Raw genomic sequence first — 20596 nt, forward strand, 5'->3', positions numbered from 1 at the left:
TAAAATACTCAGATACTCTTCTGTGTCAATACTCAGAGCAGCACTTTACAAAATACACGCAAACCAAACTTGAGTTCATTTGTCCCATTTCATTCTTGGCTGTTCTCTTGGAGGACTAGAAGGATACAGCTGTAGAGTAAAACAGTTTAAAGCCTGAGCTCTTGAAACACTTCTCCATTTTAAAATACAGATGGATTATTTCCACAGATGATTTGCAGATGTAACATTTAGCTATTTAAAGACTACATTTTTTTACAATACTTTAGGAAGGGCAGTTGAAAACCTTGTTTGTGGCAGGACTTAAAACTGAAATTGCAGAGCTGTTCCATTAGTACCCATAGCACCCATCACATTTTTCCTCTTTGTTTCACTTAAGAGTTTCCCTTTTGTCTTTGCTTTTTCTCTGTCTCGCACTTGGCTCTTTTCTATTCGTGTCCATAGCAGCACCCACTGGTAGACTGCAATGATACTGAGATGGACTTCTGCCAGGGGAGGAACAGAATCAGCAAGCAACACGCAATGCAGTTCAAGGTCATTCTGGGGTTTCTCCTTCCAGTACCATACCTCTTCTAGGAGGCAGTACCTGACCTTTCCATCCTGATAATCTTGATAAAGTGGAAGTCATTCTGGTTTTTGTTTTATCTAATGTGTCAGTAAGAGGCAAATAAAATCCAGCTAAGCAATGAAAGTTCACTGCAAGGTGTGCTAACAGGTATAACATTTAATGCAGGACATTTGAGCTGCTTTTAGATGGTTCTAGGAGCATTTTAAAAAGAAAAAATATTTGCTACTGTATATAGCAGAGAAGGTACCTTGAAAGTATTTATATTTGTATTATTATTTCTGTGTCTTAGGCAATTGGTGCTTATTAGAAGATTTAATCTGACCTTAAGACTCACAAGCAAGAGATTGTTGTGTAGACAAATATGTAGAGAAAAAAGCCAAAGAAAATATAATGCATTTATAGCTATTTATGGACTTTGCACATTGCTAGTTATAAAAATGGTTAAATGTTGCTAAGTCAGAGCTCTAAAGAAAATCTAGGATCAACAGAATAAGACTGTCCATGTGGCTGAGTTGAAGACTATATATTTTTGTTGTGATCATTTTATCTAAAAGCACAAAAATATTTGGGAGAGAAGTGGATGGAGTAGATAAGAGGTGGATGGATGTTGAGGTCATTATTGAAAGATGGCAGGCATAGATGAAAGGACACAGAATAAAAGGCAAGAGTAAATTCATACAGAGGGATTTTGTGGACACACCAGAAGCAGTATGGATACAGAACTATATTACTTAGATGTAAGTACTAACACATTTGGGGGGATGTAGGGTTTGAAAAATCTAAGGACTAAAGGGATTGAGTGTGCTGTCACCCCAAGGAGTGGAACAGAGCCAACGAAAGGATCACTTGAGGTGAAATAGCAAGCAAAGCTTACTGACTGTGCCATTTACTTGCTTCACATACTCACTTTTAGTTCCAGCCATCCATTCACAGTTGGCATGTGCCCAAAGAAAAATCTCTGAATCTCACTGATGAATTATTGAACCCTTCCTTAGTCAATCAATGCATCATAATTACCAATAGTACCTCCCCCCAAAATACTTCAAAACAAAAAAACCCACCACCTTCACCTACTCCTAAAACCAAAACAAAAATAAAACAGAAGAAGAAATCTTAACTACAACACATCCCATAAAGGTCAAATAACTTCGAAGTCTCTCAGATGGCATGAAACAACTGTCCGGAGACAAAAGTAGTTTAGTAACACATGTGGTTTTTCATTACCGCAAAAGCTCCACCCTTTTATCACCTGTGAGAAGTAGTCCTGAGTATCAAAACTTATCTCAACTGCCGTGAGCCCTCATGGAGAGAAAAAAAAAAATCTTATCTTGGGTAGTTGGACCTTTCATTGCTAGATGTAGAACCTAGAGAGGGATCCAGAGAAGAGGTTGAAGTGAGGCCCACATGACTCAACCACGAACATGTAGGTATAGCATATGAAGTGGGTGTTGTACCTATATACAAAAATAGTTTTTCTTTTTCTGAAATATCACATTTAAGACAGAAAACACTGAGCACAGGGGGAAAAAAACCACCCCAAAACAAAAAAAACCCACCAAAAATCTGTCATCCATACAGAGAGTTATTGTTTCTTTAAATATTTATAGATGGAAAAATGAAATCTACAGATGTTAAAGCCTAAACCTGATAATCACCCAGTTCAGACTTGGGCCTTTTTCAAGGTTATCAAAGTTAAGCACAAACTAGTTATCAACCATGGCCTCAGTTTGTTTCCTGCTTAAATCCCAGCCCACTATTTTAGCCACTGCCTGTGTAATGCTGTAAAAGTGACAGCAAGTTTGCCATTAACTGCCAGGAACTTTGACACTTCTGCAGAGAGACAGAAATGGGTAGCCCTTTAAAAAAAAAGAATGGTACGAATAAATTTGCAGCTAAGCTATGCTATCACAGAAACCAAACTTTTAAAATGATGTGACCAAAGGCTGCAAATAATGATAGAGAGAAAAATTGTGACGTTGCTATGGTAACTATTAACAATTCAGACAAGCTGTTGATATGAGATCTTATTAAATATGTCAAACTAAACATTTTATTTATAATTTAAAGCTCCAACATTGACACTTTGCAGTTAGCAGAAATTAAAAAGAAATTCAAGATGTAACTCAATAAAGACTTGAGAGTTAAGGCTGAGATGACACTTTCATTCTACCTTGTCACTTTGCACACTCTAAAACACCTTCAAGAAACCTTTTATGCTGAAATTTTTCTTACTTGGCCATAGCCTGGAGAAAGGCAGAAGCAAAACCACTCAGCTTCCTTTGAATTATCTTCTCTGGGAGGGGGACAGATTGTAACATCTTGATTTTTAGCCCCTGACATAATCACTTTGGTGTTTAAAGATCAGAGTGTGATCGTGCACTATTCACTGCTGTCCTTACTTGGAATAAGTTACAGCTGCTCCATTGTTCTCACATTGGTGAATCAAGCTAACTTCACAGATGAAACTGCAGAAACTTTCCCAGAGAAACCAACCTTTTAAAGACCCCTGTTCTGCAAAGCACTGAAAATCACCAGGATTACTCATGTGCTTGAAATTAGGAATGAGATTAATTTACAACGCAGCCTAATTTATTTTGTGGTGCAATTGCAATCTGCAATTGCAATCCTAAAAGGAACATTAGCACATTAATGTTGAGTTACAGAAGGCAAGGTTCTTCCCTGTTTATGGCCATGTTGGAGAACTGTAGCTCTCCAGGCTCAACTGGAACCCTGCTGAAGGATCTCAGATCCTTCTGGGATCAGCTTTGCTGACAGATGGCTCTAACAGCAAGCACGTGCTATATACACTTGGCTGCCAGCCTTGGTACCTTGACCCATCTTCAGGCATTTTTATCCCCAGAATGACACTTGTACCTTGGCTGCGAGAGGTCTGTGGCTGCTTAGAAGTACCAGCTCATCACTGGGGCTCATCGTGTGGCCAACTCACTGTGCGGTGTGAACAGTCAGATGTGCAGTGGTGTTCACAAAGCCCTGGGTGCTGCCATAGTCATCTAATACTAATTTTATGGGCAAGTGAAAGTTAAAAAAATGTTGGCCCTGTCCCTTAAAGAGTGAAATAAAAGTAAGAACAAATATTGCTCAGTAGATTGAGTCACTGCCTGATCATGCAGCAAGGGGCCTGCTGTAATGAACATTCCCAGGGAGGCAGAACTTGCCATCACTTGAGAACTTACCACGTGCTCTGCAAATTTCCGCACTTGTCAAGTAATAATGCTGAAATGGCACTGGTCTATTTATAAAATTACTTCTTCCTGTAGAGAAATCCTGTAACATAGCTATCATGTGCGGACCCACAGCTCACTAGTTTGATGATACGTACCTAAATATCATGATAAATTAGCTATTTTTACCTTACTTTCCAAATAAATTATCTGTAATTTTATTGCTTTTCTCTCTGTGAATCATATATTTCTTTTAGCAAGATGTATTAGTAGAGTTTGCATTTCTGTTTAATGAAATGTGCATTTTCAAATGTCAAATTGTACTTTGCTTTGAGCCTCAGAGTGGGCCTCAGGTCACACGGTTTCCACAGGCAAGGCCAGCTTCAGAGATTTCCACCTCCCTTCTCCTGAACCACTATGCAGTCATGCCCTTGGTGTTGCAATTTCCATCCCTTCAGAAATTCTACAGATACATCTGCTTGTGGTGTCACCCAGTAACTCGAGTTCTAAAGAAAAATGCACTGGAAAAACTCATATGGACGCCTATTCTAACTGTCAGGACACTCTGGGCTTCCTCACGGAAAAAAGTATGCAAAAGATGGGCTCCCAAACCATTCTATGTTTTCCTTGATGACCATTTAAGATATAGGCATAAATTCCTTATCCAGCTAAAATTCAGTGATTGCATAGTGCATGTAAAGGTTCTGGTTACTGTTTACTGTATACATATGGCAGGCTAACACATGCCTCTATTCATACATTTACTTGCAGGTGCTGTTAAATCTGCAGCAATCAAATAGCCTACCTTTAATACTTCTAATTAGCTTCTTTAGTAATCATGATGGAAATACAGGAATGCATTTACTGGTGTCCTCTCAGATATCCTTAAAAATGAGGAATGTCCCTAGAGGGTTGTCCTAATGTGGGTGTTTTTTCAGCCCAGTCAGTATGCATCATTTTAATGTGACTGTGATCATAGCCCCATTGTGCCTGCCAATCCCAATTAACAGAATCACCCATCCTAGGGCTGAATTTATTGCTGCATGTGCAGCTTCCTGGGACAAGAAGCAGCAGCCTTGTAGTCTACAGGTCTCTGAAAGGAAGCTGTGCCTCTGGGAACTGTGCTCAACTTTCCTCAGCTGTGAAATCTCTCTGTTGCGAGACATGTTCCTGTCACATATTTTTCCTTACAGCAGGCTGAATATTTCCCTTTCTTGATGACTCCAATATCACCACTGAAATATCATGATAAACAGAAATGTATTCAGGAGATGGCCTTGCTGTTAATCTTGAAGTTACCATTCAGCCTTGAAAAGTAGTGCAAGTTTGCTTATCGCTAAAAACATTTGGTTTGCACCTGCGCAATGCGTTCTTACATCTGAAAATGAAACAGCATCAGGCTTTTTTTGACACAAATTGATGTGTACACCATGTTACATTTTTCAACACACAGCTAGTGTTGTGTAATCTACATTGCATCATAGACATACAACCTAATTCATACGTGAGGTGCCTACACGGTAAGCACCAGCTTTCTTCTGCCAGCATCAAGCAACGTTACTTTTGGTGAGTAGGGGAGCAGTAACTCACTTTTATTCTACAAGACCTTTTATAGCAAAAACAGCACCAAGAATTTCAGCAGCAACAACGAAAAGGCTGTGCATAGTACAAAGATATGCAATATTTTTTGTATCTCTAGGGACTTTCCCTAGATTCTGTGGCAGAGTGTGAAGAGATTGCTCATAGCTCTTTTGTTCCTTCATCTCTTCTCACCAATTTTCATTTAGAATCAAACACTTTTGCTGGAGGCAAAAGGTCTGTTTTCTGGCTTTTCCCAGAATTTTGTACTTGCACATGTCTGCAGCTGACATATGAAATACGCAAACTCTTCCCCTGATTTATGCTTTCTGCTCTGCATGGAGCCAGTATAATTGTGGAAAAAAAAGAAAGTACTTTTCCTTGAAGTTCAGAAAGCAATGTACATTGTTTGAAAATGATTCCACAGCATCTTACTGCTGCCCCCACTGGAACAGCTCATTTCCAGTGTGTATCTTGTAAGAAAAACTGAAAAGAAACACAACTTTTTTCAACATCCCTAGTTTTAAATCTCAGCATTAGAGAAGATTACTGTTCCCATCACTGCATTTGGTAATAGGGAAAATTTAGGAAGTAAGTTTAGGAAATTCATTAAGATCCACTTTTCCAAATGGACTTGCAAGCAAACTCTAACTACAAAACCCTGGGCCAAATTATCAAAAGAGCTCACCTCCCATTTGGCACAAGATTAAGGACAGTCTTTTCAAAGCATTTAGCCACTTGAAGTTCTCAGTGTGACACTACTGGCTGGATTTCCAAACTTTCCACTCACTTAAGGACCTAGAAGCGAGCTGAACTGCTTTGAAAACAGTTATTGGTTTTGGACGCTTCAAAACTAGATTGTATTGAATACAGTCCAGGCACTACACTATTTATAATTACTTGATAAAATACAAATGTTTCCTTCAATTTCTTTATGAATAGTTTTTATGCATTCCTCAGAAAACTTCTGAATCTATAAAGTTTCCTTACTGTAGTTCTCAGAGTTCTTATTCAAAAGCGCAGAAAAAATGGCCCTTGCCAGTTTACTGACAGCTAGAGTAACTTCCCTCCTTTCTTTTCCAGATTCATAAAGAAAACTAAGATTAGCTCTCTTCCCAAACAGTAAATTCCTTTATTTCCTTATAAAGTCCTTGATACAACACTTTGGTTAAGAACCACTTTTATCACTAAAATTATACTCATTAGAAGTTAAAGATACTGGATGAAATAGAGCAATCTCAGATCAAAGCAGCCTGCTCTTAACTACCTAGAAACAAATTAAAGCCACTAATAAGAAACAGGCTAAACACATCAAGGGCCTAAATGATTAATTTACATTTAGCAATTATTTTGACAACTTACTAAAGCATGACTGTGTATTACTGACCAGCTTTTCCAAATTAGAGCTTTTCATATTTACAAGAAGAAATGATGGTTTAGTTATTTAGCAAGATCTTCCTTACAAGAAAAGCAAAAGCAGCATTCTTATCAGAAATAACATGACCACTACAAAACATGACTCTCTAAATTACATCTCTCAAAGCTTTCTGTATATTAGTACAGTGATCCTATTGATTCCATAGTAACAAACTGCAGTAGAAGTAATTGCGTTTTACTGTGATCACAAACCCAAATATTTAGGGTTTGACTACATGCAGTATTAAGCCATTTATAATTACTGAGACTACACTATGCTTTTTGTTTCTCCATGATTTATCTGTACTATCAGGCAACTTTCTGAAGGTAAGCTTATTATTTCTCCTTGTATTTGTAGAAGTTTCATTAATTTGTTTTTTGCTGCTCCTGATATGGCGTCAGTTATTAAAAAGGCATTGGAAAAAGAAGGGGAAGTTGCAAAAAACAGCAATACAAGACCAGAGTGAATTTCAGCAACAAAAAAATAAGGATTGGGCCACCTGCAATAAGAGAGTTATATCCATTCTTCGTCTTTGATAGCAGAGATTAGGTTTAGTATGTTAATGCTGCATAGAATAAAATAGCTTAAAGCCTCTAGACAATTCTATATATCCGAAGACAGACCTGCAAGTCTTTTAACATCATGAGACATAACATCTAAAAACATTAGTGAGCTCCACACTAACTCTACTTTGTAATTTTAAGAATAGAGCTTGATAGATATGACAGTGCTGGACAAACAATTTCTATTTATCACTTGCTGCAGTATGAAAATTATTTGTATTCAGACTCAATTCTGTCTAGGATTTAATGCACTCATGGACCAAATAAAGATATCTTGTTTGTTATCTCATAATGTGCAGAAAGAGTGATAGTAATATGCATCTGGCATTGAATGTTTAAATCCAGAGGGTGCCTGGATGGCTTTGTGTCCTATGCAGTCTGTATCAATATATAACACAAATATATTTAATCTTGATACAAGAAATACATTTTTTTTACAGCGAGAGCAATCATTCATAGGAACAACCTCCCCAGGCCATGGTGACAGTCTCTGTCACTGAAGGTTTTCAAGATGTGATTGGACAGGCTGCTAGAAAAATCTTATCTAGGCTCCCTTTGCTACAAAAGGTTGGACCAGTTGGTCTTCCACGGTCCCTTCCAACCTGGGCTGTTCTATGTTTCTATAATATTGTTAGTGATAATGTTCTGCAGGTATCCACAGTAAGAGGCAGAGATGCAGAGACCGCTGCATCACAGAGCAGAGGGCTCACTCCTGCTCTTCTTCCTCATCACCCTTCTCAAACCAACCCCTGTACAATTACCATAGTGCTACTGTCTCCTTTAGTGTTTCAAAGATTCACTTTTCAACTGTAAAAGCTACAGGTTTAGACTTACAGGAAAAGCTTAGGTTCTAGAATACAATTACATGGCAGTTCTGTGGCAATTACCATGGCAAATTACCATAATCATTTTGGAGATGCTTGCAAATACATCACTGTTACTTTTCTTCTAGGTGTGCAGAATTACCCTGTGCCTGATAATTCTGCGATACCAATGCAACCTTTCAAAGAGCAACTGGAGTCCCAGGAAATAATCAAAGTAAACTACGACATGTACAAGCATTACCCCTCAAGCAGACAGTGAAGGCCAGCACTGAAAAAATCCACAGGGTGTCTCAAAAGACTGGGAGATTTGAATGTTTGTTTGGATACACCTCCAGCCCATGGGCATGTCCTAGTGGATCTCTGTTCTATTGGTAAGCTACCAGCATGAAACATATTATCTGAGGCAGGCAAAGAGGACTGACTGTAGCAGTACAGACTGACATAGCAGATGCAACTGCATGAACTGTTTCATGGAGGTGGAGGTTGTGCACATCTTTATCCCTTTTCCCAGTACAGGCAGTATAGAAGAGCTGTGTGGGCTGCACTACTGGCTCACACAACACTTCTCTGTTACTCAGCGCTCAGGGTAGTGGTTCAAGCCACTTTGTAGATTAATTCAGTTGATGCTAGCAGGTGTCAACAGCTTGTCGGGTCTGGTGAGGGGTGGGACTGTGTTGTGGTTTAAACTCAGCCACGCAGTCTCTCTCTCACTCCCCCTTTCCTTCCAAGCCCCCATCCTGCCCCAGCTCCTGGAGGGATGGGGAGGAGAATCGAACGAATGTAACTTGCACGGGTTGAGATAGGAACAGTTTAGTAACTAAGGTATAACACAAATCACTACTGCTACCACCAACAGTAATAACGATGAGCGAAATAACAAGGGAAGAGAATACAACCACTTACCACCCAGCCTGACCAAGCAGTGATCTAGCCCTTCCGGGTAACTGCCCTCAGTTCTACATCCTGGGCATGACATGCTGTGGTATGGAATACCTCTTTGGCTAGTTTGGGTCAGGTGTGCTGTCTCTGCCTCCTCCCAGGTTCTCTTCCTCCCTGGTAGAGTATGAGACTCAGAAAGTTCTTGGTCAGACTGAACATTCTGACCAGCAACTAAAAACATCGATGTTATCAGCACTGTTCCCAGGCCGAAAGTCAAAACCACAGCACTGCACCAGCTACTAAAAAGGAGAAAAATGACTGCTACTGCCGAACCCAGGACAGACTGGTATAGTCCTTTCGGACAACCCAAAGATGCTTTGACAAGCATCTGTGAGCTTGTCCCTGCTGGATGTCTGGACCCTGCTGGAAGGGCTAAGACACTGTGCCCAAGGGCATCCACAAGCTCCCACTGGCCCGGGACCTTGCTCACACTGGTTTTGCTTCTGCACAGAGGAGGATGTTACAGATGGAAGACACATCTCTGCTGCAGCCAGCATTTGGAATGCTTAAGAGACTGGATTTCTAGAGACACTATTTCTTATTTCCTCTGGTTTGTACTTTTGGGTCCCTGGGTCAGACTGTCTTGAAGAGACCTCAGGCCAAATTCTGTTTTCAGCTACAGTGTAGCTGTTTTGAAGGAATTGCTTTGACTTTCATTGCTTGCTTTGGATAAGCACTGTAGTAACAAAGGGTGGAATCTGGCTCACTGCATTCTTTCCTTGCCATACAAAGAAAAAGCAGGTTAAGAGATTTGTATCACAGTGCACCAGGTGAAGAGTTTTGGAGAAACAGAAAATGAGTTAAAAAAATGACAGCTAAAAAAAGAACCCTCAAGCCCAAGCAGCTCAATTCACATGACAAAGGCTGCTTTTCTGACTGCTTGGTTTCATTTGTCAACACCATTTAACTGTACATATATTTTTAAATTGGCTAAAAATAACTATTTTGAAGAACCTAAAGATGTTTTTAAGCAGTCCAGGGGAACTTCAATCACATTCAACTGAAGTGCTCACTCAATTCTCAGATCTAGTCTGAAGTCTTATTTTTGTTCATCTGTAAGATTCATGTGAAAAGCCACCATAGCCTGGGGTTTTGAAGTTGAAAGATTATAATTTGGCCTTCTGGCATGTATCTTTGTCAGTTTTTTAATCTCTATATGAAGTCTTTCAGCTTTAAAGAGAGACCAATTGATGTTCTCTGAGGCATGTATACTCTTTCAACACCATAAAAGAAGTCAGCCATTGTCATTTTCAATCTAAAAGTTTCATTCTCTTTATTCTCAGATTAATTTCACTTACTAGTTCAATTGCCTGTGCAAGGTTAAAAAACCCAAGAATTAATGTAATCTGATTTCTACAGCTATCTATAGGCTGTTGGTCATGCAGCCTGATATCTGAATGTGATACAAATATACTCAGGAGAACCAGACACCTCAAATGGCTTAAGAGATAAACCCCTTTAAATAAGCTTGAGACAGATCTGAATTTATTTAAATGTCTGATTCTAAATGTACTTATGCCTAGTAGTAATGTTTACCATCTGCCTGATTCTGTCTGATGAGGTAATTGTAAATCTATAAATAGCTTAACATATGCTGCACATATTCTGGCCTTAAATATAACAGCCTTTGTGTAAAACAACTGGAAATAATAAGAAGTGATATTCGCTTGGGTGTTATTCAGGGTAAGTTGAGAAAGACGTATAAATGGTTTTCACTTTGTATTATTTGTATCTTCTCCTCCAAATTCCTGGTTAAAACCAAACCATTGTTTATAGGCCCAATTCTAACAAGTTGTCAGTACTTTCTGTGATTCATACCTACTGAAACAGCCATTTGAAATGTAGTAAAGCAGTTACAGTCAGTTATGTATAGTGTAAGCCAATATGAGAACAACATTCATTTAAGATGAACAAATAGTTTTTACTCTGAATGACTAACACTACAACCCAGTGGATTCTTCCTTTTCTTTTACAGGGTAGAAACAAGCAAACAATGTACAGGCACAGTGACCATGAAAGCTTAGCTTGAAAGAATTGCTTTAGAGCCAGATTAGAGGATTCTTGACACTCTTGTACCTACAGTAGTTACCGTACAAGCAGTCAAAGTGCTGTTTCATAATTACAACTAAGAATACCATTAATGCCAATTACCTGCAGAAAGAACGGTAATTGCTCATGTGCAGTCACCTAGAATAAAACCATATAAAATGAACAAAGTGTTCTAAAATCTTACAGCTTTTGAAACCTCACTTGTTGGCTCACAGCTTTTTGCCTCCAGAGTGGGGAGACCATGAGAGGTAACCAAAGACAGGCCTATGGCTGGATAACTGTGTGATACTCTTTTCTGGATCCTAGTTCTTAAAAAATTAATTCAGTCAAGAGAGAGATCATATTTTCTCTTGCATGATTCGTGCTCTAGGACCAAGACTTCACTGCAGATTTCCATGAATTAGCTCTGGAAATCTGACATCAGCCTGTTCATTCAGGCCATCATTTCAGCTGCTTGCAATGCCACCCTAGTGCAGATGGGGGGAAAATGATACATTACCAAATTAGAAATAAAACAGTGAGTCACTCTCCAAACCTCCTCTCTGTGGCATGGTCAATCTCTATCTTGTCTGTTGCATTGATACAAGCTTTAAAAAAAGCCCAAAGACGTATATAGGTTCAGCTGCCCACTCCAAACAAATAAAATTCTTAATGTGGAAAGCTAAGAGCAGGGACTATTCTAAGGTTTCTTACTGAACACAAGATTCATGTAATATGGTTCTAATGCTGTGAGCTCTGTGGTTGTACTCTGCATCAAAGATGTGCAAAGAGGCCGTTATTGTGTTTCTTGCACCATTAATCAGTCCCTGATGTTTATGTGGACTTTTAATTTAATTCATAGAAAAGTTTTGCTCTGTTCATATTTAATGAGGGTTCCTCCTGAGCATCTGCATCTTGACCCTGACAGCCCTCACCTGGTCCAGAACTTCCCAGGTTATTCATTATCAGCATGAAACTTCTAAAAGGTGAGAAAAGATGAACCAATTTCCAGCTGTGTGCAACTACGCCCAGCCAGACATCTTCATACCATATGGGTGGCTAGACTTCAATCAGGCAGGACTGAGAAGCTGAATGGAAGAAAGAATTGTCTGAGAAAATTAATCTCCCCTAAAACTATAATCATCGTGAGAGACTGCATATTTGATGTAAATCTTTCCTCTACTTTCAAATGCCCTGTGAAGCTGGACACCCAGCTAACCTTGCATCAAAAGGTGCCCAGTTCTGCCTGTGACTGACAATGCAGTCCATCCCGGCCTTCCCAAGAAGCACACTGTAAATGTACACACTCACACTATCAAAATACAACCCCTCCCACTACTTGGAGCATAGCACAAGCAGCAACCATCAAAGTGGACTGCATGAAGATGTGAGAATGACAGGAAGGAGGTTGAGCATTGTGGATGAGAGGAAAATAAATGAAGAGTAAGCAGCAAAAGTTATTTTAGTGAGAGGGTAAAGAAGAATGAAGTGAACCAAAGGAGAACTTTAAAGCAATACTTACTATATTTTAAATCATTGAAATAAAAGCACTGTCACAATACCAATTATTGCACTTAATTATTTGTTCTGCTATCACAAGAGAAGGACACACGTACTAAAGAGTGACAGACACTTCCAAAAGGGTTTCAGAAATACACCAGAGGTATTCCTGACACGTTTTAGATCTCCAGTTATGTGGAGGTGTGAGCTATGCATTGTCTGAGTTGGGAAGTGGGTGGAAGGTGGTGGGAGGTGAAATAAGGAGGCAGGGTCAGATGCCCCTTCAACAGTAAAGAAATAATTACATTTACAGATTATAGAATTCATGTCAGTTGAGCTCAGATTCTCATCCTATTTTCACTAAAATAAATCTGATGTGACATTTTTTTCTTACTCCTACAGATAAAAATTCCAGATTGTCATCTAAATATCTAATTTCCCTTTCACTTCCTCCACTTTTTTTATTACTTCATTATAGGGCCAAAGCCACCTTCTTTTATATGAATAGTATCAGTCATTTTACCTAACTTGCAACTGTGTACAGATTATGACCTTCACTTCTTTTGTATCCACTGGTGATGTAGCATTTTCTAAAATGAAGACAGAATGGAGCTGGTATCAAAGCAGACTGTGCTTCCTGTCCCTCTAAAGTGGTAACATATGCTAGAAAGAAAGGAAGCAATGAAGTCCAAGACAATAAACAGCCAGAACATGTGGAAAACAAAATGCAACTGTCCTCAGTTGCACATCTCTACTGGCTTCTCTGTGATTTCCCCATATCCTCAAGAAAATAAAAAATACTAATTTCCTACATAGCTGGGCTGTCAGGAGAATCCCATTCCTGACTAGGATGCTTTACAGTGACACAATTAAAACCCCTTATGATCTTCATGCTATGTTCAGATTTGGTTAGTCCCTATACAAGATGCAATCTCTAAGAATCCATGATAAAATTGAAATGGTATCTTTCCTCTCCCACTTAAATCACTTTAATCTGTCAGTAAACCCAAAACTTGCTGGGTTCCTGACAGTGTTAATGGATGCAACATCCATATATTTCTTAAGGATTTTTCATTACATTGCCAAGTCCCTGATCTGAAGCTAAACTTCTGGAAAATTCATTCAGTTTTAATCACTGCTGCGCCAGAGAAATCAATGGGATTACCTCAAATTTGGGTCAGTGTAAAAAGGACATGAACAGCATGTCTTGGCTGTACATGCCAAATGAGTAGACCTGATGCACTAGGGTGAGTGAGCAGGTAGTGGATGGAGTTGCAGGGTGCAACAGCAATTCCAGGGGTCAGTGCCACGAAAACAAAACTTAATGTCACTTTATCTTTCTGTAACTTACCAGTACCATTGCCTACGTGCCTATACAGCCAACATTTGCTTGTGCCACTAATTTATCTGTCCCTGAGTAACTATTAAGATGCTGTTACTGTGCTGATCACTAAGGTATTTGAAACATTGTGAATTGCTTCATTTATGGCAGAATAGAAGCCAAAATGACTTCTATCTTTGTTCTCCAGTATCATTGGAATGATATGTGCTGAAACAGCCTGGGGATGGGAATATTAGTTAACTGCTGTTACAGAACAATAACTTAGTGTCAAACTCCAAAATGGGGGTTGTGCCACCTTTTGGGTTTTTTTGTAATATCACAAAATGAAAGCTATTCAAAAACAAGCACATAAATCATGAAAAATATTTGCCACCCTATTCATATTTCACACACACTTCTACTGCACATTTTCTTATGTAGTGATTCCATTTCTCCTTCAATTGTCTTTTGAAGCCTTCTTGTGTACACTTCTCTGATACAGATAAATTTCAGTCCATATTTAAGGGCAATGTGAGCTGGTATACAGAGTTTGTAATGCAAAATCTTCAAGGCTATCACCTGAACTTTCTTATACTAGTGAGGGGTTGCAAGAATACAAGAATCTGTCCTTCACGGAGGCACAAGAGGAAGCAGAAAGTGTTATGTGCAGTGATGCAGGGAAGCAGAAAAGTGTTACATTTTTGTATCAGTAGCTAAATCGCACTATACCATGCATCAACTACTGCCAGTTACAGCACTCTATTTCAGGAATAGATAAGGATTTCAAATAACTATTATCAAAAAGTATATTGTTTATAATAACTGGTATACAAAAGATGAAATAAAATCAAGAATTTTGCCACTGAGTTTAGTGGGAACAATCTGAGACTTGCACTATCTAGCCTTTACAATGCTTTAGGTGGAATTTAAGTGAAAATTGTAGATTTTTCCCTAATGATTTCTCTCTTTCCATTTACCTGACTCCACCCTGAGAGTTGCTTAAGATGAAATGAAGAATTTGGCCATAATTAAATGTAATTATCTTAATATTTATTAACTTTCAAAGTATTCTTGTCATGCCTCTGACTGAACAATGCTTTCCCCTTTTGAAGGTATGTGGCAAACACCTCCAGTGTTGAGTTTTATAGTATGATTAAATTAAGGATCCTATAATTCAAACATATTTCACAAAAACAATGCCATGGTCTTTTGGCCGTCATGCTACATGGAGATGAACAATGATCAAGCACATACTATACACCTATGGGCCCTTGAAATGGTGTTGTATGGGTCATGGAAAAACCCAGATGCAAATCAGCAGGACAGGCACTGTACTTGTAAGCGGTAGGAACAGACATGCATTACAAATTTCAGCAGCTACAGGAGGTGGACAGTCTAACCCATCCTCCCCTAGAACAGCACATGCATCAGCTGTTGGAGTACACAATAACCAGCCAGGGCAAAAATTTCTCTACACACAGCCTGCCATAAGAATGGTATATAGCATTTGCTAGTCCTATCAACCAACTGCTGCTGGAAGAACAGATTCAAGTAATGCCATTTCATGTTTGGTACATTCTTTATAATGAGCAGGTGGAATCAAAGTTTTAATCCTGCTAGCAGGTGACCTTTTCAAAATTCTGTATTTTTACTGCCTATCAATTTTGACTCTTTCTTCCAAGCTCCTGAGATTGTAATCAAAGATGAATAGGAATTGCCAGAGAATTGCTGAATACTGTAAAAGCCAAAGCTTTTTAAAGGTGGCTTTCACCCAGTATATGCCCTAATGCAGCCATGACACCTGATTTTCAGTAGATTAGGTGCAAATATGCACATTAACAAACTAAACAATGTCGTAACATCAACAGAGAACAGGTTTCATCGATTAACTCATAAATATAGTACCTTATTATGCTTTGGGGGGAACTGAAATATGAAAAGCAATGCATGCATTTTTGAATTACAAGAGGAAGGAATATTGGCAAATCTTTCAACAGCTGTTTATCATGAAAAAGAAGTTACAGTTACCATTCCCCAGCCATGCAGTCTGAAAAAAAACCAAAAATTGTACATTAATAAATTATAACAATGATGCATGAAGCTAATAAAACTTTTGAAGGCAGTTTCTTAGTCCAGAGGGAGTTGTCAAATTTGCTATTTGTGACTTTAATGTTACTTGGAATTTCTTCTAGGGCATTTAAAACTCCTTTTGTGACTCTTCATCAGCAGTTTTGCAGACAGCAAAGGCCTTGACAATATATATTTTCACTTTTTGCATGGCTGACGGACTTCATATGCTATATCCAATTTAAGGGTAGAGCGGTAGATTACATTGCTAGAATATAGAAAGCCATTGCCATTGAGACTGAATCATTGCTGTTTATAGTAATTTTTAGTATTTGGTTTTTGACAGGACTTTGCGACTGGAATAAAAGATGATGCTGAGATTATTGTCAAACTACTGTAATAGCTAGTAGTGCATGAAGTCTACAGCAGATGGACTTGAACTTATGAGCTCTCAGATTTTCAATAGCCTTTCAAATGAGCAGTGTCCTCCTTGGCCACATGTAATGTGATTGGCTTTGACAAATCCTTATTTCAGAAGATGAAATATTATTTCAGCCAGCTTTCTTTGTTCTGTTTGAAATGTTTTATAGGGCTTAATTTGAGAGGTAGCATAGAATTGTGAAAGAACAAATTGATTTTCAGTTGCATGACGTAAACTACATTACAGGTACATCCAAGCTGAACAACAACAGTGGCTTGACATAGTCAGACCATTTCCAAAAGAGCCCCCCAGCCATTTCAATTACAATACACAATAGCTATATATATTTCTTTGGCTAAACACATAATTTTCATTATGATCTCTGCTAATTCAAAGAAACCTGAAAGCTGACAAATGCAAAGCAACAGTAAAAATTTGTTTGGCATACGATACCCCAGAAGGATTCTTTTATAACACAGACAGCTGCTATTGACTTGGATGCTGTTTTAGCTGCTTTGAAGAACATGGATGGACAGCGACTAGCTTGTGCTGCTGCAGGAATGCCTTACACTGGATCTGTCTCACTAAAGACCCCTTACAGAAGCACATTTGTCCCAGGTCACTAGTTTACTGATTGCTTAGTGCAGTGCAAACTAACTATTCATGAACAGTCAGCTGTTCACACCAGAAACGGACAAGAGAAACCCACCAGAGTGAGCTGAGCTTCAGCAGTTTTCTGGATCTGACTGACATATACAACAGCCCAGTGCCTGTCTAAAAACCAAATGATAAATGTTCCAAGGGCTGGTTTAAGACTTTGTCAGATTGTTTCTTTTATCCATAGCTACGATCTTTGTTTTAGGATTGATTACTTCTGAAAACCTTTTGCTCTTTTTTGCATATCATGATTCTTTCTTTATATTCTAGCATTACAGTTTGATCTTTTATTGCATTGCTGCTGTTCCAGATTCTATAGTTAAAGTTGTGTCAGCACTTTTACTACAAAACCCATTTACGAGGGGGTTTATAACACAGCTATAAAGATGTCCTACAGAATGAAAGGTGGTGTACAAGTCCCAGCATGGGGCATTGTCTTTTTTATCACTTTTTTATAAACAAATTAGACTTGCTATTTTAAGCCTTTATGAGTGTAAAACAATTCCAGTTTGTAGGTTATTGCCTACCTAATGTGGCAATCAACTGTTATTAAAAAAAAAAAAAAGTAAAATGAACCAACTTATAAATGCTATGATTAAAACTGATTATGGGAAAAGTGCAATTTTCTGACAGTAAAGGCAGGCCAAATACATGTTTCCTCATGTGGGTGAGCTGTGAGTTGTATACTGAGAACATGTTGAGTTATTATACACAACCCTATTCTCCCCAGTCAGATGGGGGAGTCCAGCTTGGGATGCAAAAAAACCTGGTGAATAATGCCATTGTAGCTGTCTTCCTAAAAAAAGAGGTGAGCACGAATGCTTTCAAAGGGAAGGCTGCTCATGCACCTCATGGATGTTGCGCATTTCAATAAAAATATATTAATGAGGTTCAGTGAAGGCTTGAGAGTGCCTTTTATGGACTGTGCTTTATCCTCTTTACTAGGCCTTCTATCCATAACTTAGTTATGAGTCAATTATCTTTCATTTCTGCTTAGCCACCTACAGTGTTACGTTTTGAGGCACTCTGCAACACCCTTTCACGGCTCAGAAGATGCTGGCTGGTTGAGCAGCTTTCCTCGATAAACTGCTTCAAGACACTGGGGTTTGATGGATAAGCCCACAGCTCCTCACCAGTGACTCATCCCCCAAGATGCGGGTGCAGGAGCACACTCGGGACCCAGAGATAAAACGATACCATGCAATTAATGAGTCCAGGGGGACTGACTGCCAGAGAAAGCTGGTAAAACTGCTTGTAGCACCTGAACTAGCTTGGATTATCTTTGTGGAACCCTGTGTTGCACCTCGAATAAATGTTCTTAGATAATACACGTGGTTCCCAAGATGTGCTGGTAGGTTAGGAGTGTCCCAGAATTCACTGCAGTGGATTTGTTCATTCACAGCCCTGGATTTGGGTGCGGTGTGATGAGACGGGGAGACTAGTTCAAACTATGCTTACTGTAAAGGGCATTCAATAAAGAGCCCTCGCTATGTACCTGCTAAAAATCTATAATAAAACCCAGAAGCAACTCATGCTGTTGCTACAGTGGGACCAGACGGGTACTGAAAGCTGCACCTGTGAATGCACTGGATGAGACTCACTGACCAACTCGCATACTAAGAGGGAAGCTGCATCAGCACGAACTTCTGCCCAGGCTGCTCATGCCTTCCAAAGCTTCGGGTGCTTCTCTGCTGAAGTATGTGCTGCCACAGCCTTGGCTATTACCACTGCGTTACAAGTGAGGTAACAGATGTGCTACTGCCTGCTGTGCAGACAGCCCTGAAGTTCAGGTTCCACTGGCTTTTTACTGAATTATGGATCTGAAGTAATTTCAAAATGTTAATATCTTGCACTCACTGAAAATGGGGCTTTCTTGGATTCTGATCAGGCAAGCACTACACAGATAACTTTACACATGGGACTTCAGAGAGCTGCCTAAATTACAGCGTGTTATTACAAACTCCAGCAAAGATTGGCACAGAAATCAAGAATGATTTTTAAAAACAGGCCACAAATTCCAAAGGAATAACTACAGGCAAATGGGGGGGGGGGGGAGGGGCAGCGGGGGAGAGGTGAGGAGGGAGGAAGGAATCGGGTTTTACAATGAAGCTAGCCACGTATTAACTGAAGATATATTGTTGTCCTTCTCATAACTACTGTGTAGTAAAAAAATAATGCACTACAAATATGCTTTTAGGGGAGATGAAACTCAAATTATCTGCACGTAAAGTAGCTGTGATGTATTTAAATAACCTTTTAACAGGCAAACTATTAAGTATATTTTCCAATGTACAAGGGAACGAATCACTAAATACTAATCTTTTCCTAAATATTTAAGCCATCAATACATTGCCTGGGCTAACAATGAGTCTCTACCCATATAAATGGTTCTGTAATAATTTAAAACAACCTTAAGTACCAACCACAGAACTGCACAATCACCTCCAAGTGACCCCTGGTTTTTCCTCCGTTTCGTAGGGAAGGTTGCTGGCGGCAGGGTTGTTACACAAACTCACAAAAACAAGTGGAGACAGAGAGCTGTGCTCATTTAAGTCTCTATTCTTCCATGCCACTCAGCTTCAATCCTGTGCCTGGCAAAACATCATCAGTATTCTCTACCTCTTTTAACTAAAGGAAGCAAATCAAGAACCAGACAGGCTAATGGGAACTGAACCTCATTTCTTGGCCTCTCGCTCAACCTGTGAAGCCAAACGGAAAGCAGCCCACTTCTCCAGGCCTCGCACTCCCCTTGCCAGCTGGGAAGTCGAACACCTCCTCGCCTCCCAGCTCCGTGGCAGGCAGCATGCAGACTGCTTTCCCGGCTGCAAGCGCCACAGGCCAGCTGGGAATCTGACTGCTTCTCCAGGTCTGCTGTCCAATTGCCAAACAGAGTCTGCAAGGCTCCTTTTCCACTCGCCCCAGCCAGTTAGTAGGTGATCTACAGTGCTATTATCACAGTGAGCTAAACAGTCAAAAAATCTCCATATGAAAATGAAGTTTCAGTAAAACTCCACAAGAAAGGGGACCAAAAGGGAAGCTCAACAAGGAAAGGGCACCTTCCCTCCCCTCTTCCTCAATTCCCAGTGCATTAAGTCACATTTAGGGTCTTTTATTTTCACCCCCTCTCCTAACTGCCCATAATCTGAGGCATATTCAACTAGGAAAACCAGAGACACATTAGAGAGAGAAGACTGAAAAAGTAACAGCTACCGACTAGAGCTGGTTGAAAGGTTTTCAGCAAAACCTGAGACCGCATGAAACCCACCTCATCTCATATTTCATTGCAACTTGAAACTCAAACCAGATTTGTTGAGAGGTTCCCTGAGGATTGTGGTTCTAGTCCCAACTGGCTGATGCATTTATAGTACACAACTTTATTAGACAAACTGAGGGCTGGTATGGCTGGGCTCTGTTTCACAATTCTGAGACGTAAAGGAGAAGGGCAGCCTGTCCTGCATGCTGCCCTGTGTGGCCTCAGCAGACTATGAGCCCAGGAAACACCCTCATCTCACGCTCTCACTGACAGACATAGCA

The 20596-nt window shown here is 39.5% G+C and overlaps 1 protein-coding gene across 1 annotated transcript in view; it reads right to left on the minus strand.

The window, feature by feature from the left end:
- The window catches only part of SEMA6D (semaphorin 6D), a 200189-nt gene that overhangs the window by 89336 nt on the left and 90257 nt on the right, over positions 1-20596 (minus strand). The gene's annotated exons all lie outside the window — the stretch shown is intronic.

This window comes from Lathamus discolor, chromosome 8 (assembly GCF_037157495.1).
Source record: "Lathamus discolor isolate bLatDis1 chromosome 8, bLatDis1.hap1, whole genome shotgun sequence".
NCBI lineage: Eukaryota > Metazoa > Chordata > Aves > Psittaciformes > Psittacidae > Lathamus > Lathamus discolor.